At 38.8% G+C, this 24,031-nt stretch overlaps 1 protein-coding gene across 1 annotated transcript in view; it reads right to left on the bottom strand.

Moving 5' to 3' along the window:
* Positions 1–24,031, bottom strand: part of LOC133141653 (uncharacterized) — a 151,063-nt gene that overhangs the window by 63,516 nt on the left and 63,516 nt on the right. The window contains exons 4-5 of the mRNA XM_061262243.1: positions 18,792–18,848; positions 12,147–12,221 (exon numbers count right to left, since the gene is read on the bottom strand). The gene's annotated coding sequence lies outside the window, so the exon portion shown is untranslated. The remainder of the gene's footprint in view (positions 1–12,146; positions 12,222–18,791; positions 18,849–24,031) is intronic.

The following is a 24,031-nucleotide window of genomic DNA, read 5'->3' as shown; positions in this document are numbered from 1 at the left end:
TGTGATTTCCCATGCATTTCTCCCTGTCCTATAGACATATGCCCATTATGCAAAGGAATACATTATGCAATGTTCACCAAATCTTAAGCTATGCACAACACATCAGAGCTGAGTAAGCTTCACCACCCAAGAGGAGCACAAAGAATCACATTCATATTCATGTCAACAACAAAGAATTACATACCTTTATTATTTTCTAAAAAGATGTGCAGAAATAGAATGTTGAGAGTACTCTTAAGAATGTACTTAAGCACTTCAATTACTTTCTCAATTAAATCTGAAAGAAATGAGATGCCATTAAGTCATAAAAATACAATGTTATATTTATTGCATTTAGTACATTTGTATGGCCTTAAATGATGGTCTAAACACATTCAATAAGGGACATTTTGCTGCAGTTTACATACAGCTGTGGATTGGTGTTGTGAGAGTTCTCAGGTCATTATCGTTTATATTTCCAACCCTTAGTTGTGTATGTTTGTATAATTGTACAAATAATCTAAGTTCACTACATACTGCGGTTTTGACTTCATGGTTATTTTAGTGGTGCAGCAGAAAAAAATGAAGTTCTGTCTAATATTGCTCTCTATTCATCGTGAATGCCATGGGGTAATAGGCACATCTGGGATGCCATCTCAGATGAGTTTTACATATTGCCAGTGACATGCCCGATTTCAGGTGAACAAAACCAATTTGAATGATATTGAAGACTCAATCTCTGGCTTCTCATTTGAATTTTACAGGCTGATCAGAATCAGAATCAGAATCAGAATTCCCTTTATTCGCCATGTAGTTTTTACGTACAAGGAATTTGCTGTGGTATGTGGGTGCATGCAGACAACATAAAGAATAATACCAAAAACAGAAACATAGATATGAAAATGAGGTGGAATGTAGAATATAAAAAAAATATATATATATATATATATATATATATATATATTCACAATACAACATGATGCTGAAGCAGGGTGTGAGAAGTATTATTAAAGTGCAAAATATAAAATATAAAGTCTATGGGGGCGGGATAAGAGTCTGTGACAATGGGGAGTCCCGGGCCTAGTTGACATTAATCACAGGGAGACAGTGCGTTGACGTAACATGTTCTGTGACAGTGGGGGGTCCCCCGGGCCTTGTTGATGAGGCCAGCTGCAGATGGGTAGAAACTGTTTTGGTCCTGATGGACCGCAGCCTCCTGCCAGAGGGAAGTGTTTCTAACAGTCAATGTAATAACAATATTACATTGTCAGTAAGTTTTGAGTTCAGCACAATTATTGGGTTCACAGCACATACTAGACCTAAAGCCCTGTTCTGAAAGCTTGCTGTTGAAGTACCGCACTCTAATGCATTGATGAGTCCCACACGCTCGAATCAAATCTGGCCAGTGCGGACTGTGGCTCCTTAGGGTGACACACAAATGCTGATTTGTTGCCCAGGGTACAGCAAGGTACAGAAGGACTCAGCTAAGATCCGTTCCAATCTTTTAAAATTATTGTCTTTTCTTGCTTGATTGGAGGGAGGAATCCCCAAAGTGACCTGGATACAAGATGGCTGCCACAAGTAGAAGCGTTCCATCCCAAGGCTTCATTCAGACTCACTTTCACACATTCCCTTCCCTAGCTCTCTCCCTGAAGTGAGCTATTTGATAACCTTAGCATGAGGGATGGAAAATGAGGAGGCGAGGGAGGGTAATCGCTACCTCCCCTTTTCCTGAGCCGAACACCCCTCCATCTAGCTGCTATATTTCATCCGGAGATTTGAGGAAATCCCACCTTGAATCAAGGGAAGGGAACGTCAGGAACAAAGCATAAACCTCCCAGTACAAAGGCAGCTCAAATCAAGCGCATGGAGGGAGTATCCATACTCCCTCCAAGTAGTGATACTGCCCAAAATGCATTGCAATGCTCCCTTCGTTTCTAAGGCTGCGTACCCCTGCTGAAAATGTATCCTCCTTTCCTCCACAACCACTCCATCTCCTCTGCGCCCTGGGAGGCCATCTTTGTGTCCTCCCTCCCTCCAATATGCTCACTACCCTGATAAAACACAATTTACTCTTTGAGACCTTCTTTTTCACTGTTCTTAATCAGAGATTAAACAGGTTTATCTAATAGATATGGAGACCCTCATTGTCTTCACAAGAGCTGTCCCTATCCGATATCATATTGCTTCATATTGTTTTCCATTATATGAGAAAAAAGTAATTTTCGGCAACTAAAAAAATATGTTCACATGATATATCTCCAAAATCAAAAGAGCCAGTTCAGGTATTTCATCCTACATTACAAGAATAGGTTGTTGGGGCAACCACATCATAGATTCATATATAGACATATCAGCAGAGTACTTGGCAGAAATATGACCATAGAACTGAAAGGGTCAAATAAAGCTTATAAACTGCAACCAGTTAAACAAGCAATAAATAACTATATAAAACAATAATAAATAATTGAAATAAATGAACAATATCAATAACAATATTATTAAAACAAAAAGAAATATCAATATAATAGCAGTAACTGTAAATATAGTAGCAGTAAATTATATATAGTAATGTTTGTATTTTATTGTACAAACGCTAAAAACTATATATATTTATTATATATATTTGAGAGTCGCAAATCTCTCCTGCATAATAAAACAACTGATTTATCCTATGTTCACTTATTCAACAGAGATTACAGGGAGTGCTTTTTGATGCAAATTGTAGTGTATTTTGTTGTGAGCAGAGGGTGTAGAAAGTACTAAAAATGTGTACTGAATACTTGTTTTAGCACAATTCTTAATGTTCCACGCCCCATAATGTTTGGGACAAGGACATACTGTACTTTTCTACTTGATTTGACACTGTACTCCGCAATTTGTCTTTTGTCAGCAGGTGTGTGAAATTGTCCCACACGCATAGAGACGCCCAGCTTTAAAGATGCATTTTTGTTTTGGTTTATTTTCACTTTGTTTTAGTGTCTAATCATAAACCTTTTATACATTTGGTTTCACCATGTAGAAATTACAGCACTTTTAGCCCCCCATTTCAGGGCACTATAATGTTTGGGAAATATAAATATCATGTATAAAATAAAATAGTCATGTTTAGTATTACAAGCAAAGGATATGTCACATATCCTTTTGCTAGTAATAATTGTGACTCATAGACCTCACCAGCAGGTATTATATACAATATTTTTTGTCAATTCTCTCTCGATAAAGACAAGTGCAAGCTGTGAAAGATGCTCCTTGGTCATTGTCGAGCGCAGGTATGTTTTCAATAGCAACAAGGATGTCATTCACAACAAGGTTTTTTTGTCACATTTCATGCTTGTCACATCATGTTTCATGTTTAGTTATTGTCTTAATGTGAGGGAGCAGGGGTGGGAGACCAAGAGTGACTGGGAAGGGATCACAAAGTTACCAACGATAAGTTGGATAACCACTAAAATAAGGAATATAAAAACAGAAAACGGGAGAGAGACTCCCTGGTGAAATGCCCACAGAAACAAAACTGTGAAAATCGGTCAAACAGGATCAGTGCAAACTAGCACGGAATGCCCAAAGAAGTAGGCGAGTTTTGTGTGAAAAAATAACTGAAAAAGGGAAGCAAACTCTTTATACAAAAAGAGCAGTTCATGTTTATGCCTCTTTTAATTTCCTGCTTGTAGTGATTGGAGGGGTCGAATTTCTGAATACATTTGAAAGACACCTCCTCCACCTCCTTAACGTTATTCACGACTATGTATTTCTGAGAAAGCATCCAGACTTTCTTCCAAAATATATCACTCACACACCGATTCCAATATGCGGTGACATATGGAATCGAAACAACATATCTTTAAAAAAGGGCATGTGTGGTCAATTGTGTGGATTCAACATTCTAATTATAAAATCAAAACAGCCGTTTATCAATCTCAATATTGCTCCATAATATAGCAAGTTATACTTACATTTATATCGTACGTTGTTCCAATCGTATTTCCACAAATCCAGCAAAAAGTTAAAACGAGGTAGAATAAACCAAAGTATAAACACTGAAAAAGAGAAAGGTAGACAGTGAAGATGTTTGTTATAAAATGATGCTGGTGAATCCCTTTAATATACACATTTATATACGCTCAGTGACCAATTTATTAGGTACACACCAGCTTATTAATGCATATATCTAATCAGCAACTGAATGCATAAAAGCATGCAGACACAGTAAAGAGGTTCAGGTGTTGTTCAGAACAAACATTATATTACATTACATGGCATTTAGCAGACGGTCTTATCCAGAGCGACGTACAATGAAGTGCAGATCAAACACAAGTACAAGTGCGAAGAGGACCTGAGAGGACAGTACAGTTCCGAGTCCTAGTGTAAACATACAGATACAATCAGAACCCTTGAAGAATACATCAACTTACAAACTAGCATACCACAGTTGGCAGCTAGAATATCCTGAGTACAACAAGAGCACACAATGCGTCAAACGGGCTACAGTAGCAGAGGAACAAGAAGTTTAAAAAAATCAAGTAAATACCAATTAAAGTGGTCACTGAGTGTACAATGTTGTTATATATTATTATTATTATTATTATTATTATTAACATATTATATAAAGATATTACATTTAAGTAATATAGTAATAGCCTACAGTACACCTTAATATTCATTAGTATTTCTCATGAAAGATCACAAAAATTCAGAATATCAATTCCCTTATGTGGTTATCAACACAATAATTAAAAACCATATATTTACATTGTGCTTCTACCCATATATTTGTAATAGAGGAACTCAAAAGAAACAGCCCTGTTTTCATGTAGTTATTTATCACAAATATAAGCCACCCAGTGGACAATGCTGCCTCACTGTCTGACTGATAGACTGACATTATGTGATCATTGATATTGAACATGTCCCTATTCATTATTCAATCACCCTTATGGAATAAAACCATGTTTTGTTTGATACTGGATCGCAGGGGCGTTGTAGTGGGGGGGAAATCAGAGCTGATTCCTGGGGCCCCAGCATGGAGAGGGGTCCTGAAAAGGCTTGGATTTCTTTTTGTTTTCACCTGCAATTTTAAAATTGTAAGTAATCGGACCAACTAAATTAATATTGGCTGAATACATAGGTATGGGGGGGGGGGGGGGGGGGCTACAGACTAGCCTTGTTAGCTTTAGAAGCCTTCTCCCATAAAATAATATAGATCAGGAAGATATAGCTCATGAAAAATAAATTGACACTCCCAAAATGGGGTGTTAGAAGTGTGCCACCATCCTCAACTTTGGCTATGTTGAAGATTGACCTTTCATAACAGAAATTTTTGGAGCTGAAAATGCATTCAATAAAATAAAAAATGAACATTGTGATTACATTCTGACTGCTTAATAGGTAATTAAATGAATTTACTTTCCTTATGTATTGGGGCTTTTCTGGGGAAAAAATATGGGACAAAATCATTTATGAATGACAATTACCTAAAAAAAAGTGAAAGGTTAAACTTGAAAAAAATGAATTGGAGAACTGATGTTAAGGTCAAACAGAAGTAAAAAAAACACAAATGAATGAAGTGCTATTTTCATAATTTATGTAGCCAATCATAAGTGCCACCACTGCCCCCTAGTTTGGCCAGTTAACAAGCACCCCATCCTCATCTGCAACCAGTGTGACACATTGGACAGCAGTGTCCATCTGGGAGAATGAAAGGATTTTTACTAGTATTCTGAAGCCTTTTGCGCTTTGCAATTAATGCCTCTCATTCACCCATTCACAGGCACAGCAACAGGCTCCCATGCAAGGCCCCTGCCAGCTCATCAGGGGCCATTGGGGGTTACTGTCAGTATCTTGCTCAGGGACACACCCAGGCACCCAGAACTGACAACCCTCCGACCAAATTTCTACATTTATATCCATAAGTAACAAGAGAATGGAACACACTCATAGCCTTTTGTAAATATAATTATTATATTATTTAGTTTTCACATTTTAAGGGAAATTCTGTTCTAGATGGTCCTGTCCTGCAAAGAGTAGCCAGGGTCAGGGTTCGAGAAGGCGGGCCATTAGCTAGGGAGGAGTGTCTTGCAAAAAAGAGAACCTATCCAGCCACAGAGTAAGAAGTGCAGTTCATTTAAAAGAAAATCTGAGCTCCACCTTCTTAAATGACTTCAGATGTGAGGGAAGAGCGTTCATCCTCATGAGGCAGATTTGTGGAAGGCTTATCACAAACTGGACACACTATGTGCCCTGCTACACGAATAGACACATTTTGACTCATAACGTTTATTTATAATTAATTTCTAATTGAAGAGGGAAGTTTAAGTAGTTTAAGTTGTCTGCTGTAGTTGCATTGCCTTTTCCACCTGGATGTGTTCACTAGTTCTGAAACTTCAAGGATCATTTTGGAAGAAGCCCATTTATTTTAAAGGGCTTCAATTTATTTGAAAGGTCATTTCAGACTTATAACGGTCAAGAGAGGAATTGCAGCAACAAACACTCTCAAACCACAACACTGTTTATCCCTCTCCCTTCTCTGTGAACACACTGACGTTTAAATGCCCTTGGTTGTGGAAATTAGAACCAATTCTCAACCAATGACCTTGACTTATTGTACAGCCATACAATGTTTTGGTACAGAGTGCCGGCCCATCAACTGCATATTTTGAGGGCGAGGGTGAGCCAACATGTCAGTGAGCCTTCTTCAATGATAGGAAGGGATTTACAATGGTCTTGTAACAATGTTTTAACACAAAAAAAGTGTGTGTAGCCTACGTTACATTGCTGCAAATTTTGAAAGGATATTTTTTATTGACCTTCCAGGCACCTATTCATTTCTTTACTCGCACAGTTGATTTGGTAAGCCAATATGAAATACGTCCATATTAATAATTACACTATCGTAACATTTTAAAGCCTGGATTAACAAGACATGAAGATACAGGATGGAGCTTTTAACCAGCTTTGCTAACCTCACTCCATCACAGCAGAATGTTTCTCTGCCATGGAGAAAAAGACAGTTTTACAGGACCTTTTTAATAACAGGCTTTATTATCCAAAATACCGGTATGTGAATAGTACATTATCCAGCCTGTTCTGTAGTTTGCTTTAATGACCTTGGTATGCACCTTTTGTATGTCGCTTTGGATAAAAGCGGCTGCTAAATAAAATGTAATGTAATGGCATTGTTGAATGTGAAGGGCAACTTACCTGCTGTAAAACCAAATGCACTACCCGAGAAAATCAGAAAGAACATTTCCGTGTCAATGACGTAGTTTAGGTAATCATACCCTGAAGTAAAGTTCATCCCTGTAAGCACAGAAAAGGACAGTGTTTGAGACTTTTGGATACTAATGCATGTGGACACACATCTCAGTCTTGCCTTTCTGCTGCAGAAACTAAAGCCTTTAGGATCAGATGTGCATTTGGACCTGTGGTATGAGAACACCGGTAAAGGGTGGAACATGAGAAACAGATGGATATTACTGAGAAACACAGGATTCCACTAATAATCGGGAAGAGAAAAATCCACCATGACCACTATATTTCTACCTATTCTTTTGTCACTTTAATCAACTGAGATGCAAAATGAAAAAAACAAAAGAACAAAAACATGCAAACACACAGGCACTATGCTACAGAACTGAATTAATTAAGCAAAAAACAAACAAATAACAAATACCATTTTTTTCAAAACCATTCTATTATCATTCACCTTACCTATCCTATCTACCTATGCAAAAGCAAGTCAGCTGTATTGCGTATTATAATGCATTAGGTATGCAGTGTAATATTACGAAAGTAGACTTATAAAGATACATAATAGCATGATACATTACCCTCACCATTACTGCATCTGTAATGTTGGCCTACGGACCTTGTATCTTACCATACAATTCTCTAACCAGAAAAACACTGAGTTTATGCACAGAGGCAAATATTCTAGCTCTACTAGGGCCAAACCTGGTTCTGGGGACCCCATTACCTTTAATACAACAACCACTTTAGACCCAAGCAACCAGGCGAGGCAGCCTGTAGTGTAGTGGTTAAGGTACATGACTGGGACCTGCAAGGTTGGTGGTTCAATCCCTGGTGTAACCACGATAAGATCTGCACAGCTGTTGGGCTCTTGAGCATGGCCATTAACCCCATATTGCTCCAGGGGGATTGTCCCTTGCATAGTCTAATCAACAGTAACTAATCAAATGCTCTAATTGATCAACTAAATGCTGATACCAGAAGACCCTGAAGCTCTCCAGGACCAGGGTTGACCAACCCAACTCAGTTAGAAGACTGTTCAAACAGAGTTCCTTCAGACATTCTTACTGTAATATGTATTTATGCATGAAATGCGTGCATGTTGACATTTCAGTGAAACAGTGACACTTTGATTCATGAACGGAAGATAGGCTGCACATAAGACATTTATTGGCCTATAATTATTCAAGGTAAGTTCTACACTATTACATAATACTACAATATATCCCACTGGACATCTGTAGCCAAACACTGATGGTACATGCAACATATATAAAAAATGTGTATTTTACTATATTATAAAACATAGTCTTACCTGAAGAAAAAACTGCTGATAAATCGAAGAATACCACAACTGCAAACATGAATTCGGAAAATAGTTTTCTTACTACTTCTTGGGCATGGTATGTCAAAACGGAATGGAGAAGAACTGATTTGAAAAGAAATGAGATAATTAAATTATGCACAGTACACTGAAGGAAAATGTCATTAAAAAAAGGCAATGCAAAAATGTTTTAAAATAAGTACAGTACAGCCACACATTTTGGAAACTTTCTTGGAGCCATTTTAGTCTGTAAAAACAGAACTAACAAACAATTATCGAACTGCCCATGAGCGATAATGACATTATGTGACCATTGGGCATTTGAAATAAAGTATAGAAAAGAAAAAATGGCTTTCTTTACATTCATTTTAAATTTCATGTACAAAAATAAAAGGAATTCAAGCTGTTTATAGAATTTCCCAAAGTAGGATACATTAGACTGCTCAATTATTTCAGTATGAGTTCATACATACATGTAGGAAGGTGTAATTATCATTACGTTTTTTACAAAAATGTTATTATTTTTCATTTTTGTTTTATGGTATTACATTTATTACATATTATATGTATTATGTCATAAAGAGATATTGCTAATCATTGATGCCGCATTTGAATGAAGCATAATTTGTTCCAGCGCTGCATGTATACAGTACAATTCCTACCTTGTGGACAGTGCCGTCATTTACTGTTATTACCTTGACCGTGTATCACAATTATCAGCTGAATACTGAGAAACAGAAAATACAGTCAAGCTGTATTTGTTTGCAATTCCAAAATGTATGTAAATTAATTTTATGTATGAAATAAAATTATGCTTACACATTTGTAATATGCCAGAAATTGTTCATGTTTTATGTAACAATTTTCAGTTTTCATAAATTCACAATGTTTACTGAAACAATATACAAAATTGATTGATGTGCAGTGCCGTGAAAAGTATTTGCCCCCTTCCTGATTATGGAATAATTCCAGAATTTATTTCATGCTCTTACCGCCTGAGCCAAGGTCGCCCCCAATAATTGCAACCAAATACTAACCATAATTTGATATCAGCCTTTCACATCACAAGGAATTTTGACTCACTCTTCTTCTTTCATAAAGACAAATTGCCTTTTCAGATCCTGCCAGAGTATCCTATAGGATTCAAGTCAGGACTTTGACTAGACCACATTTTGGTTCTTTTCAGTCAATTCAATGTGGACTTGTTTTGTGTTTTGGATGTTTGTCTTGTTACAAAACCCAGTTACGCTTCAGCTCATGGGCAGATAGCCAGGCATTCTCCTTAAGAATGTATCCACACACCATCACACTAACTTCACCATGTTTGACTTTTGGTATGCTGTTCTTTCCCATTATGGAGTCATGAGCACTGATATAGCTGAGGCTAGTGTTAGGGAAAAATGCCCTTATCAACATTTCACAGGTGAGCATCGTCTGATGAAACAGATCCAGTTAAAACACAACAATAGCTTCTCTTTAACTTTCGTATTTATTTGCAAAGAAATGACAGAAAGTGAGAAAGCTTACCGGCTTTCTGATTTGCATCAGACACAGTAAGTGTAATGTTTCAGTATCTGTCCTGTGTGTATTTATGTTTATTCTTGTTATTTATTCATTTTTCATACATCCTTGGTTATTGTTTTCCATTACAGTTCTCATTGTCATCCCCTGTTATGTCTGCGTCTGAATGTTTACCAGCCTAGTCACACCCCTGTCTGCGTGTCCCACTATTCGGGTGTTTATGGTAGTTTCGGGTTTTCAACATTCCTTCCAAACTCGCGATTCTTACTTCCTGCTTTTCTTGGTAATTAAATGTTCTAAAGCACTATTCTTACTAACTACTACTAATCTAGGTATTGTACAGTACTAATCCGATTAATACACTTACTGTCTGTCTAACTAACTAACAATCACTTTTATTGGGTAGTTTAGAAATACTCACGTAACTAATTCACTAACGCAATCTCTTAGTTTTTCGGCACTGTCTGTCTAACTAACTAACTAACAATCACTTTTATTGGGTAGTTTAGAAATACTCATGTAACTAATTCACTAACGCAATCTCTTAGTTTTTCGGCACTGTTCTATAACTCCGCCTCCCTATGCTATCCCTAATTACTTGCTTAGTTTCAGCGAAGTGTCTGCACCTGTCTCTGACGATCACTATGTCTTCAATGTTGTTCAATTGTCTTTATGTTAACACGCATTGTCAATTAAGAATCAATTAAGAAAATTACCCTTACACTAGCAAGGCTTGCAGGTCTCTGGATGGTTTTCTGGGATCATTCGTGACTTCCTGGATCAGTTGTGCCCTTGGAGGAATTTTGGCAGGCCGGCCAATCCTGGGAATATTCACCACTATTCCAAGTGTTCTCCATTCAGACATAATGGCTCTCACTGTGGTTCCATGGAGTCCCAGAGCCTTAGAAATGACTTTGTAACCCTTTCCAGACTGATATATTTCAACATGTTTCTCACCTCTTGAGGAATTTCCTTTGACCGTGGCTCACCATGAATTTGTCCTAAATAAAGCAGTTCTGCAAAGAAAGGTGGGCTAAACTTCCTCCACAGCGATGTGAAAGCTTTATCTAATTATTTTGATTTATTTTGTCTAATGATCTGAAAACATTAAGTCTGACAAATATTTAGGAAGGGGTAAATACTTTTTCATGGCACTGAATTTTAACTTGTACCTTACATATGTATAATCATGACAGTTTTGATTTCAAAATTTCAATTATATATTATGCAGTGTATGCATATGTAGATGTAATGGATTATGCCATTAACATATGAAGGGGTTGATGTTAGTGACTTGATGCATTATAAAGCATTATAATGAGTTATAACTGGGGGCCTGCAGGGGTCTCAGTGAGTAAAGGAATTCTCCATAAGCACAGGCTGTGCTGATTCATTAGCCAGGTCATGTGGGTATAAAGCAGCGCTTCTCAACTCCACGTCCTGCGGGCCACAGTGTCTGCAGGTATTTGCTTCAACTGTGCGCGGCACCACCTGATTTCACTAATTAGCTTATTATCTGAACCAAGCAGGTAAAATAATTAGTGTAATCAGGTGGTGCAGTGCACGGTCGGAGGGAAGTAGCGCTGCGTTAAAGGAATAATAAAAATAGAAAACATGGAGCATAGATTGAACATTAATATATGAAAGTAAGTAGCTGTATTATTTTCTGCAAATTAATGCAGTGTATGGGAAAATAGGCTTTTTGAGCAAAAATATAGGTATCACTAGGGGGCGAATTCATTGGACCGGTATGCAGAAGCTGACTTCATACAGTCCTTAAGATAACTAGCTGTAGAGGTTTTTGTGTGAATGTGTAAATATATTTGCATACTGGCCACAGGGGGAGCTGCTGCCTCTGCATGCAGCCAAGTCTGGCAAGTGTGTTGTTCATTAGCCTGCTCAGCTGGTTAACCCATTACCTGCGACTGACCCGATTATACCCATCATTTATCAAAACACATCGCACAAACACGCCAACAGTTCTCTGTGTGTGTTGCTCATTTGGCTTCTCCGCTGGTTAATAAATCAAAACTGGATGTGCATCAAAACTGGTGCAAACAGCAAGTATACTTACCAGAATTAATCCCTGTTCTAACGAGACAAGCGTCCAAAGGCAGTGCCACGTTTGTGAGTCTCTCGAACCATGTTCCTGTAAAGAGAAACCAGTCATTTTAACAGCAGTATCCAGTGCCCATGATGTTGCTGCATTTCCAGGGCCTGACACAGAGCCCTCCTAACACCACCAGAGAGCTTCCTAAAGTTCACTCTTCTGTTGCTAGTTAGGATCCTTTCCATTGGCATGCTGCGGTGCCATCTCTGCCTTTGGCTTAGGCTCCGCCTCCAGGAAGGGGTTAGCCACAGAACAATGGCCAGTCACCCAATCCTGACTCACTAAGGGCTCTATCCTGGACTTAACCCAAACGCAAGTGTCATTGCCTGTTTCAGAAAGACAATTTTCCCTCCATCTGCCAAATGCCATTAGCTTTTCAGAAGGTTGACATTTCTGTATTATAGATCTTTTCTTGATTGGTCTTATGTAATATTCTAATATTCTGAGATACTGGATTTTTGATTTTCAAAATAAAAACAAAAAAAGGCTTGAAATATTTCACTTTATGTGTAATCAATCTAGAATATATGAAAGTTTCACTTTTTCAATAAAAAAAAAAGAACTTTTCCACGATATTATAATTTTGCTGAACTGGACCCTCTCTCGCTTTTCTTTTTATTAATAATGAAAATATATAATATGAGAACGTTGATAAAACTGCTCTCCCATGAAACCAGAAGTGATGTGAAATATAACTCCCATTTATAGGTTACATATATATTGAGCACTTTATTAGGTATTGTATTAGCTGTTGTATTGTTGTACTCCAGGGTATTCTAGCTTCCAACCGTGGTATGCTAGTTCATAAGTTGATGCATTCATCAAGGGTTCCGACTGTATCTGTATGGTCACGCTAGGACTCGGAACCGTACTGTCCTCTCGGGTCCTCTTCATACTTCAATCTGCATTTCATTGTATGTCACTCTGGATAAGAGCATCTGCTAAATGCCTTGTAATGCACTGTAATGTCATTTATTCGTTTTTGTTTTTTTTACTTATTAACCCTTATTTAACCCACTTTGGCCCCCTGAATGGCAATTTCAGCCTATTATGTACTATATATTTGAAGACTTAAATTAAAGAAGAGGCTTGTACCATTCATGGATTTGAGACAGAACAAATATATGTCAGAGCATGTACATACAGTGTAGACAAAAATATAAAGACATTACAAAGCATCTTATATTTTTATAGTTTAACAAAGAATATCTAAATTTCTAAGTGAAGGACCAACCCGGAATGACGTTATATGTGTGCACAAACTTATAAAAAGTTCTCAATGTGTGGACAAGATTTGGTAAAGATATCTACAGGCATTCAAATTCCACATGAGTTTTCCCAAAATGTCCTCAAGTGTCCCCAAATCTCTCCAAACACAAAACAAAAACATATCTTTTTGTGCAGTTGCATGAATGATCAGAAAAGCTTACTTTTCTATTTAACCAGATTTTTGTAAACAAAATGTGAAGAAGATTAACCTTCACATCCACCTGCATCACATTTTAAACTTTATTTCAAATGAGGTTAACCAGAGAAATATCCATTAGCCTAACCGCAGGTCTGAAAATTAATTCTGCTAGGCAGCAATATTCCTAAACTGTCTGTCACCGCGATATGACACATTATAACGAGTTGGAAAGGGAAGGAAACCCCGTACAAGAAGATGTTTTAAATTGGTTCTGTACTGGAATGACCTAGCAATGCATTTACACAACAACAACAACAACAACGAGTAGTACAAGACAGCATTTGCTTTGATATAGTCCCGGGAAAAATAGATTTCTATTTTGCTGAACGGATTAGAAAATAAACTTCAACATTAGTCATAGCTTCATAACCAGGTAGGATATTTGGTTCCATAAATGTGTCTGCATCAAATAATTTGCAAAACAAACTTATATTTCTACCAAACGTGTATATTCACGCAACTTCTGAATGATATGATTTTGTTCTTATTTTGGAACATGATTTTTTGAGATCGAGAAACGGTTTGAAGGATTGGTAGAATATGCCTTTTATTGTCTCAGTCTGAGACTGGTCAGCTGGCCCTGCTTTGCAAATAAGAGGCAGATAAGAATCTAAAGTGCTGTTCTTGCTAGAGGGGAGTCTTTTTAACAATTGGGCATTGGCATCTTGCGGTTTCATTATGTAGCGGTTTTTATTATCAAAGAAGTATGAACACAACAAAAATTTGGGACGTCGACGACTCAACCAAAAAGGGGAATGGGGTTAAATCTTCTGCTGCTGTAGCCTATCCACTTAGAGGTTTGAAGGGTTGTGTTTTCAGAGATGCTCTTCTGCATACCACTGCGTTATTTGCGTTACTGTCACCTTGCTGTCAGCTTTGACCAGTCTAACTATACTCCTCTGACGTCTCTCATTAACAAGACATTACTGTCTGTTTTTGTTTTTTGCACCATTCATTGTAAACTCTAGAAACTAGTGTGCATGAAAATAAAGATCCCAGGAGATCAGCAGGGAGGACCACCCTGTCTGGCACCAACAATCATTCCATGGTCAAAGTCACTTGGATGACATTTTTCCCCATTCTGATGGTTATTAACTGACATTAACTGAAGCTCCTGACCTGTATCTGCATGTTTTTATGCATTGCACTGCTGCCACATGATAGGCGGATTAGATAATCGCATGAATAAGTAGGTGTACACGTAGGTGTATAAGTACTCAGTGAGTGTTCTTCCTCCATTGAGGCATTACCATCTAAGTAGGCTGCTTGTATTACTCCAAAATCTTTGAAAATGTGTTTTTTTGCGGCTTTAAGGGCAGTGCATTGTGGTTTTGGTTGCAATAGGGCACTTGAGATTGCCGTGGCAGAGAACATATTGTTTTGAATGTATTGATTGTATTAGCTATATCTGGAATATTGTGGACACAAACAAACTGCCAAATAAATACCATTTGGGGCGGCCTGTAGCATAGTGGTTAAGGTAAATGACTGGGACACGCAACTCGGTGGTTCTAATCCCGGTGTAGCCACAATAAGTTCCGCTCAGCTGTTGGGCCCTTGAGCAAGGCCCTTAACCCTGCATTGCTCCAGGGGAGGATTGTCTCCTGCTTAGTCTAATCAACTGTACGCCGCTCTGGATAAGAGTGTCTGCCAAATGCCAATAATGTAATGTAAATCTTCTTCACGGCAAGTTAAGTCAGTCAAATTTTTCTTCTCACTCACGTAACACAAAAGAAGAAATGGACGTTTTATATTAGCAGAGTTACCTCAGAATTTGGTTCGGCATCAGTGGGTTCTGAACCTGGAGCTGAAACTGTCCTGACTACGGTCAGGAAGCAAAGGTAACAAGAAGAGACCTACTGTGGATTGTTGGGAATTTAAATGGTTATTATAATAATAATTTTGCTAAAACATAACACATTCATTTGTAGAATATTGGCATTTACAAAAATGTATTATAAACAAGGAAACATAAACAGTAGAGTTTATTATTGCCTTATTTCCTTTATATTATGAAAATATTTAACAAACTAACAAAAATACACCAGGAAATTTGTTAAATGATCTGTTTTAAAGTATATGCTTTCGACTCGCCTCTCAGAAGAAGCACTTTATCCCATCTCCAAACCAGCTATACGAGAGTCGATGATAAAATGTATATCTTATAGTTCTCTGTATAATTAACTTTAATTGTCTATTTTCTGTTTTGTCATTAATAGGATGCAGGGACCCCCTGCGTAAATAAAGGATAAATAAAAAAGAAATAAAAAAAACTAAGAAATAATAAATCTGCCTAATACCAGAAAAAAACTGTCTGAAAGGCATATCATGCATGATTTCTTTCCTTGCTTCACTCCTGCGTTGACACACAAAACACGTATATGCCAAGTTACTGCAATCGCACCTCTTTCAAAAATGCAGTAATTGTAATGTCGCGGACAGTGACTACACAACTCAGCTTGGAGTCATCTTGTTTATTGTGCTACGCAGTCAACAGAGCAACAGGCACACCTGAGGGTCATAACAGATTGCAGGTATGGAAAGCAAAGCACTATTTGAACTAGTGCGAGGAACACAAGAAACTATGTGTCAGAATCAGTAGTGGTGCCAGGATTGCCATTTTGGATGGGCCCATCAAAAATGTTCACAATACAAATATTTGGCTCTATCTTACACCCGGGCAAAACAGAAAGATCCCAAACATTGATAGTGTGAGACCGATGCAGTTGTCACTTTCCCATCCAGTTATTTTGAGGTACTGTAGCTGACAGCGATTGCACTATAGACCTGGTCTAAAGTCTAATGCCACAATTATTTTATTGTTATTTTAATGGAACAATGAAGGAAATGCGCCTACTTAGGTGATATATAGCACTGGCACACTTTTACGTACACTGCCACAAACCTGAAATGCACCATACGTGGAAGATTATTGTTTTTCTCTCTGTATATTGTGTATATATATCAGGAGACATGAGTTTAAAAAATGTGTTACAATGGCATTTAATTACATTGTAATCATTCCAGTTCAGTTAAGTCTGATAAAAAGACACATCCCTGTGCCATAAACCTATAAAAACACAAGGAATTTTGAATTTCTTTTGTATTTTAGTGGAATTTTTGTGTACACTGTATGTACATGCTCTGACATAAATTTGTTCTGTATCAGGTTTCTGAATGGTACAAGTCTCTTCTTCAATTTACGTCCTCAACCGTGTGCACAGTAAATAGTTTTTGAGATATTTACATTTTTATAGGACTAGTACAAAATAGATGGAAATTGCCCTCTAGGGGGGCGCAAAGTAGAAAGTGTTTACCGTAAATCCTCAAATTGTTGCCGGGGTCTTTTATTTACTTAGGCTGCACAAAGCACAGGCCTTTATTTGGGGCAGGCTTGTATTCGAGGCAGGCCTTTATTTCTTATTAGAATTTTATTCTTAGAAATAAAGTCAAAGGCTACGCTTAAAGTGGGCCAACACTGTGACACTTCCTGTAACCGTTCAGAAATCAATTAGTGTAGGCTAATCAGGAACATGGTTTGGTAAGTCATAGTGTCAGTCTTAACAGACTTAGTTTATTGCAAATATTCTCAAACACAATAAATCACATGCAAGTCCAGAATCCATAAAATAACAACTTGCCAGACACGCCTTCATGAACAATAACAGATTAGCGTAGATAACAGCAACTTAAGGATCTTTTTTTCCTAAAGTGCGTTTTATTGTGAGACATACGTTTCGTTTGGAGCAGCATACCGGTAGGCTATCAAAAGATTTTCGCTTTGGTTTGGGACTTAATTTAGTTTTGGACTGTTTCATTCTATTGCTAAATGTTGGGACTGATGGGCACTGAAATCTAGGGGGTATTTGATGGTTCACTGTTAAGTTTTATGTAGTTGAAAGAGTGTCGGGATTTCCACCTGTCTGTTTATTGCGAGCCAAGGCAGCCGCTTTCATTCATTCATTGAACGTGCGCTGTGCTGTAAATACATGGAAACCTTATTGCGTAGCCAAGTAGCCTAAATTGAGTTAATTTTTAATTTTACCTGATTTACTTTTTATTAAATTCGTAGGCTGGAATGCCTCACGGCAACAATTGTGTTTAAATGTATACTGCCTCAGCCTTTGGCAAGCTACTCAGAAGGGGGCGGCAAGCGACTTTTAGCTTGAGAGCAATGTGTTGGAGACCCATGGTGTAGGACAACGACTTTTCATTGGCAACAGTATTAAACCGACCAACAATATAACATATTAAGAAGAGCTCTTTTATTTCACTGAGTTAAATCGAAACAATGTCTTCTAGTGCTCTTGGACTGATAGCCCTACTGGTAGGCAATATTACCCCAGCTTGTATTTTGGGGGCCGGCTTTTATTTGTCCGAATCGGCCACGCCCCCGGCTATTATCCGAGGCCCGGCTTCAAATAGAATCCCGGACACTATTTGAGGATTTACGGTATGCCTTTAATCCCTTTAATGCCTAAATCAAGTCTCCTTTCAGTAAGCTTTACTGAATCTTTACTAAAGTCTTTCCTCATACATTCTCTTTTATTCTGTACATGGAATCAATCTGGTTGCCCTTCTTTCAACCTTTTCCAGTGCCTCTATATCTATCTTGTTGTGCGGTCTCCATAACTGCATACAATACTCTAAGTGTGGTCTGACAATGTCAGGTGTATTGCATAAGGTGGGTTCAACACGTGTTACTGTTTTCCTTAAACATATCAACACAATGCAGGTTTGCCTTGCTATCATTTGCTTTGCCTTTGAATTCTTCATTATCTTCCACTATCTTCAGCATATATATTTTATTTGGAACTAATGGTGCCTTAAATGTGCAACATGCTTTTGCTTGTTGACTACCAGTCCAGGAGATGTAGTGTAAATCTGAACAGATCAAAAACAGCACCCCTCCTAACAAATGCTAAAATCTTCTGTTCATTTTTCATTCACAGAAAAACAGTTGATGAATTGAAATGGTATTTGTACATGATCCAACATGGCTGCATTTTTTTTCATGGTGAACTATGCCAGTAATTACTCTAGCAGAGGCTGTACCAACTTCTCAGTGCGATATAGATATGAAGCATGCCCCACTGACCCCTAGCTTGCCAGATTACTGTGCGGTGGTGTTGCACTCTTACGTTTCTGGGGTTGATGTCCTCCAGTTTTGGCTGGGTCTGGGACGTCCTTGTCTCTTGCTTGAACAAGCAGCCACCAAAAGAAAGGAGAGGAGGAAGGAAAAAAAAAAAAAAAGGGAGGCATATCTGTTTCTGGTTTCCATGCCAACTTCCGGCCTTATAATTATGCCTTACATTTATGTCATCTCACATTTTAGCTCCGTACAGTTCATGATAAGCGCATCAATGACAGCTGAGGACTCTTCTTCTGTCTATCTGAAATGTTTTAGAGAAGGCGCATTGCTCAACTTGGCGAGCACTGTTCTCTGTTCCACAAGTTTCGGTCACCGGAGAGAGCTCTCGCACTTCTGTCCTCTTACAGACACAACCTCTCTCGCCTCAAGACCCGCATCAGTTTCTGGATCTGGGGAAGCGGTGGCAGTATTAGCATAGCTCTGTGTCCCTGCTTGCTTGTGTGACTATCTGTCTTCTTATCTTGCTCAGGCCCCGTATTGGACACACCCTTTTACGTTTCTACTTTTTCCGGGAACTCTCTCTGTGGCTATGCAAATGCCTGGTTGCGTACAAGGATCTATGTGTAGGCCTACTTCTTCATGGATCTTTTGTCTCCTTTGCCTGACACTGGTCTTTTTCTCCCGTGTACACGTAACCTACAGCTGCCAAAGGAACGCACAGTTTGTTTACATACTAAGTTGTTTACAGCTCCTTGCGAAGAAGAGACGTGAAATCCATAACAGCATGAAGGACTGCATTGTGTGGTTGCTGAGGTGACCTAGCATAAATGGCTACACCACTGCTGGTTTGCCTGTGTTTATTTCTTCTGTTCATTTTGATTTGCTTCTTATTTAGATTGGTTACCTTCATTAATGCATGCTGGTTTTGTTTGGTGTCTATCTGGGCCTATGATTTGAATGCTAGCCACTACGGCTATTCCTCTCGGCCCTGCCTAGACTGCATGCACATACTTTGAAGCCATAGTGTTGACTACCTGCAGTGCTACCTCTGGTTGCCCAGCCCCCCATTGTCCATTGATATTATAGTGTAACTTCCTGTCTCAGGTGTTCCCTGAAGTAGCTGGCAGCGTTGCCCCGGGTGGTGAATTCCTTTCTCCGGTTGGTGCATAGACCCGGCACAGTTTTTGAGGTGAGATATTGGGGTTGCTGCATCTGGGTTTTCTCACCTATCACCTCGGCTTATGGTGCTGTGTGTCTGTACCTAAAACTTCCACAGGTTTCTCTTCGGATTTAGCGCACGTGTGTCGTAAGTGTGTTGCAAGGTGACTGACGTGCATTGGCTTGCAAGTAATGGCTTTTCATTTTGACTGACTGCTTTGCCGCAGAGTGATAATTTAAATAGAACTGTAAACCAGCATTAGAAGTCATAGCAGTGCAATGTCTATTATTTTACTAACCAATTAGATTGCAAGATTTATACATCCTATTAACTCATTTAGCAGGGGAAATTGAGGTTCAACATCCTCGAGGAGCTGGGTGATTCATTGTAGTGCTGGTCATTAAAAAAGGGAATAAATCCGAGAACTATTCATTTTCTAGTTCTATAAGCTGCTGCCTTCCAGGCTTCACTGAGGGAAGGAAAGTACCTTGGGCATGTCACTGCCTGTCATGTAAACTATGCATCTCCGCACTCACAACAGTCATTTCTTCCGGAGGTTTCCATGCTTTCTGTGCTTACGTTTGCATACAGGACAGGAGTGGAGCGCCCACCACCAACTTAAAATTAATATAGAAATGAAATTAAACAATGCAAATGGTCTCAATGGTCATTGCTTGAGAGATGCCAGTGGGAATATGTCTCATATAGCAATTGTTTGTATGAAAAAATTGTACGTTGCTACTTTAAAGGTGCTGAGTTTTTATTTTGTCCTGTTGAGAGATGTATGGCTGAAAGTAGAATCATGAATAAGTTCATTATTAAAGTGCAATATTAGCAATATCTATTCCATGTGTTTGATTTCTTACATTTTTGGACACAATGGAAACATTGTGTAATTTGTACATATTTTCAGAAAATTCTGCATCATAAAATAGAAACTTACCACCAAGTACATATGGAGCCACCTTAAAAATCACAAGGATCCTCACAAGATTTATAGCACTGCAAACATAGGCCTCTCCAACAGAGCCTGCGAAAAAAAGGACATCAAAGTACAAGAGGTGAAGAATCTATGTTGGGCAATGGCTGATCGATTTCTCTTTTCTAAGCTTGAAGCTTTTCACCCAAAGACAGCTCTCTGGTTGGTTTATCTTTTCTTACACAAATGCAGTCTTCACAGGCAAAACCCAAGGCTAAAACCAAGAGCAGACATTCAGAACTATTTATTGTTTAATAGTTACCTAACAATAAATCTAACACGACACATCTGGACAACAAGAAACACCTGTCAGTCACATACTTTTGCTCACCAAAACATTGGGTGGTCTGATACAAGAGGTGATATGTTCTAAGTTGTTTAACAAATCTAGATCAAAATACCAGGCAATAAAACCTGAAATACGGATCTGTCATATAAATGGTAAATGGTAGGCATTTATATAGCGCCTTTATCCAAAGCACTGTACAATTGATGCTTCTCATTCACCCATTCATACACACACTCACACACACCAACGGCGATTGGCTGCCATACAAGGCACCGACCAGCTCGTCAGGAGCATTTAGGGGTTAGGTGTCTTGCTCAGGGACACTTCGACACAGCCCGGGCAGGGGATCAAACCGGCAACCCTCCCACTGCCAGACGACTGCTCTTACTGCCTGAGCCATGATGCCCCTATGTAAAGATTTATCATCTCATGTAAATCTTTTGACCTCAAACTAAATTGTCTTCAGTGTATAACAAAAACAAAATAATTGACCTGTTTCAATACTTTTGGAGGGGACTGTATGTTTTGCAAATCAGTTAATGTGTTTTAAAATGTTCTGTATTAAAATTACTTTGAATAACAACATTTGATAAAAAAAAAAACAACAACTTTGAATCAGAACCAGGATTCAATAAGAACCAGATTCGATAAGCAAAATCACAATCAGAATCAGAATTAATGAAATCCAAACAATACCCAACCCTCCTGTGACCCCCACTGCTTGATTGGCAGGTGAGACCACATGTTTCAGGGGAGAACCGTTTGTGTCTACACTCTCCTAAATAAGCTGTAGGGATTACGGCATGAACATGACTGTAAATAGCTCATTGCATAATCAAAATGAAGGAGGGAACTGGACTTGGAAATCTTAATACAAAAAAAGTAAAGCAGACAGACTTACTTTCAATTTTACCCCATATGGCGAAGGCGATGGATAACAAGATGCAGGGAACGGAGACTTGAAGGCAAAATAGCAACACAGTCCCTTTGCTTTCAACTAAGGAGCAAAGAAAAGCAATACTCAGACACAATAATCATACTCATTAAAAGTATCCTCCAAAGACGTGAGTAAGAAAATTGTTTCTGTGGAAATAGTCCATTCACTGGGTCCGCTCCTTTTCATACAGCCATGGTACCTCCCAGCAAGAAGTGGCAGGGGAGGAGCAGATGCATAAATGGAGGGGAAAACATTTGCCGGTAGCTGGAGACAGCAACATAAACAATAAGCATGGCGAAACCATCTTTATTATATTATATAATTATATTATGATATTTTATTATAATATACACTCAGTGGGCACTTTATTAGATATTTTTTAGACTTCTATTGCTGTAGCCTATCAATTTAGAGTTATGATACGTTGTGTGTTCAGAGCTACTGTTCTGCATACCACTGTTGTAATGTGTGGTTATTTCTTATCTGTCTCCTTCCTGTCAGCTCTGCCCAGTATGGCCATTCTCCTCTGACGTTTCGCATTAACAAGGCGTTTCTGGTTGCATAACTGCTGCTCACTGAAGCTCCTGACCTGTATCTACATGACTGTATCCATTGCACTGCTGCCACACAATTGGCTGATTAGTAAATGGCATGAATAAGTAGGTGCAATTAGTGTTCCTAATAAAGTGATCTAAATGGTAAATGGCAGGCATTCATATGGCGCCTTAATCCAAAGCGCTGTACAATTGATGCTTCTCCATTCACCCATTCATACACACACCAATTGGCTGCCATGCAAGGCCCCGACCAGCTCGTCAGGAGCATTTGGGGGTTAGGTGTCTTGCTCATGGACACCGCCCGGGCGGGGGATCGAACTGGCAGCCCTCTGACTGCCAGATGACTGCTCTTACTGAGCCATGTCGCCCCCTGAACTGTGTATAATAACCATATAACCAGCCCCGGTTCTAGACTGCTGTGATTGGGGGGTCAGACAGGGGGCAGTGAGTGTGTGAGTGTGTGTGTGTGTGCATGTATCCTTGCAACCACACGATCAAAGCAATTGATCATTTTAGGTCAATGGTCAAAGTTTTGGGGGGGCACAGCAAAAATTTGGGGGGGGGCCTGATGTCATATCATGTTTATTATTTTATGGGGGGGCGGGGTGATTTATTCTGAAACACGCACAAGCATAAACCTTGCCTATCAACAACTACCAGAAAGCGATCCTTTGATGCTACATCTCCTGTGATTAAACCAAAGAAAATGAGACCTATGTGTTGTGTGCATAGCGACAAGTCTAGTGTCGAACATTTTCTTTCTAAATCATTACGAAAAGACGGCAGGCTCGGTCGCCGTATTTCAGTCATTTTATTAGTGGGCTGGAACGGCTGGCTGAATACAGATCTATGACATAGATGTCTACGTTTTGCTCATACAAGAACTGCTCTTATTTTTTAAATGTAGTTTGAAGGTTTAAACGGAATTTGTTCGGCACGAATGTAGCGGTTTTCTGCGATTGCACAGCTTTCGATATGCACAGGAAAAATGCTTTTGAGGAGCCGAGGTTTTCTGAACTCTGCGCTCTGGCATTGAATCGATATAAAACAAGTGTGAGGCGCCTACTTTCAGGAGGATGCTTTGGATTGGATAACATATGTGTAACTGACCGAATTATCGACCAATAGAAACATGCTTTCGACACGGCTGTTTTAATTATCGACCAATGGAAACATGCTTTCGACCCGCCTGTTTTAATTATCGACCAATGGAAACATGCTGTCGAAACGCCCCTTTTGCTGTTGGAACGCCCCATGCTGTCAATACGCCCACTACTCCAGTCTGCAGAGACAGATACTTGGATTGGACATTCTATAATTTCCTTGGTTTTGGTGGATTTACGTGTTATGCAAACCACGCATCACCCC

Source organism: Conger conger, chromosome 12 (genome assembly GCF_963514075.1).
Source record: "Conger conger chromosome 12, fConCon1.1, whole genome shotgun sequence".
NCBI lineage: Eukaryota > Metazoa > Chordata > Actinopteri > Anguilliformes > Congridae > Conger > Conger conger.
Note: the sequence above shows the minus strand (reverse complement) of the source record. Positions and strands in the feature narration are given on the sequence as shown.